The sequence below is a fragment of the Larimichthys crocea genome, unplaced genomic scaffold (genome assembly GCF_000972845.2).
Source record: "Larimichthys crocea isolate SSNF unplaced genomic scaffold, L_crocea_2.0 scaffold56229, whole genome shotgun sequence".
Lineage (NCBI taxonomy): Eukaryota > Metazoa > Chordata > Actinopteri > Sciaenidae > Larimichthys > Larimichthys crocea.
In genome coordinates this window covers 130-1,877 of record NW_020857354.1, presented here as the reverse complement: position 1 = coordinate 1,877, position 1,748 = coordinate 130, and the positions used below count along the sequence as shown (strand labels likewise).

Below are 1,748 nucleotides of genomic sequence, written 5' to 3'. Positions count from 1 at the left end.
CTGACCGCTTCACCTCCTTTTCAATGATGCTTTTAACTGACTGCTTTATACTGATGCTTTAACTGACGCCTCAGCTCCCTTTCACTACGCTTTAACTGACGCCTTTAAAGCTGATGCGTTTTAAACTGACGCTTTTAAAACCTGATGCTTTAACTTGATGCTTTAACTGACGCTGCAGCTCCTTTAAACTGATGCTTTAACTGAAATGCTTTTAACTGATGCTTTTAACTGACCGCTTTCAGCTCCTTTCCAACATGACGCGTCATCATCCCTCAGCCTCTCCCCTGTCACAGGACTGCCAAAAACTGCTGAGTCACCTCTGTGAAAGAACTGCTGAGTCACGGTGGAAGTCCACGTGAATCTAAACTGCGTGTTTATGGAACAATAAAATATATTATATGAATCATATAAGTAATACATTATTAATACAATATTTTTTAATAATAATATATTATAATACTTTTTCATATAAATATCATCTAATATTATATCTAATATATTAATAATATATTATATATATAAACTATATTATCAATCATGAATCGACCCCGGCAGAAATGGACCGGGCTGCCGGACGGTACCTCCAGGTCCTGCACGGAGATCTCCATGCGGGTCAGGTACATGTAGGGCACCCCGGAGCCGGATCCGTCCGGCCCGTCGCTGACCGAGAAGGCGTTGGAGAACGGCTGCCCCACCGCCGGCTTGTGGGTGGAGATGGTGGCCATGGAGGCCCAGTCACACTGGTGGGCCACGAAGCGGGCGACCCGGGCCGGCTGGTCGTGAGGCGGGATCCGGACCCGGATCTGGACCCGGCTGCAGGAGGCCTGGGAGGAGGAGGACGCCCAGAGGAGCAGGCACGCAGCCCGGAAAACAGCGTCCATGGTCGGCGAGAGAGTCCGGAGAACAGTCGGTGAGACACACCGGAGCACGACGTAAACAACACACGCACATCCGGGCTGGACTTTCAAAATAAAGGCGGCGGCGACGCTTCAACGCCCGGTTTTCAAAATAAAAGCGGCAGTGATGGTTCAACGTCCGGTTTTCAAAATAAAAGGGGTGGTGACGGTTCAAAGAGAAGGTTCAACGTCCGGTTTTCAAAATAAAAGCGGCAGTGACGGTTCAACGTCCGGTTTTCAAAATAAAAGCGGTAGATTTTTCACTAATTTCAAAGTTTTGGTGTTTTTGACTCATCTTTGGTCGTCTCATGTTTAAATCATACAAATGAAATGAAGTCACAGTGACTGCAGTCTGTCTTCATCGAGTCACATGAACCAGAGTTTATTCTTTCCTTACCAATCACGTTTCACCCAGCTGAAGTCTGATCCATTTCTGATTGGACAATGAGTTTCCACGACACTCTCTGTTTGAAATGATACATTTTATTTATTTATATATATAAGGTCAAGTTTATACATCCAACAACTGCTGCTACAAACAGCTTCATACATGAGAGAAAGATTTCTAAGAGCAAGGTCCAGAGGAAAACCAAACCAGACTATAAGGCACACAGTAATATTACTGAGATCAAACATGGATATATATGGTTAGAAAAGAACACACAATCATGGAATATACATTTTCCATTACATCATGACACATTTCATTTCAGCTTTTCTGTCTTTGTTTTGGACATTTTGTCTTTACGGACACGTAGGAGACGCAGACAGGAAACATGGGGGTAGAGAGAGAATCTAACCAGGGACACATGGTGTGGGACAGAAAGAACATCAGCTGTGTGATTCTGGACA

General features: G+C 44.5%; 1 pseudogene; it reads right to left on the bottom strand.

Moving 5' to 3' along the window:
• Positions 1–524: 524 nt before the first annotated feature.
• LOC113745258 (protein CREG1 pseudogene) lies at positions 525–985 on the bottom strand (annotated as a pseudogene).
• Positions 986–1,748: the final 763 nt, after the last annotated feature.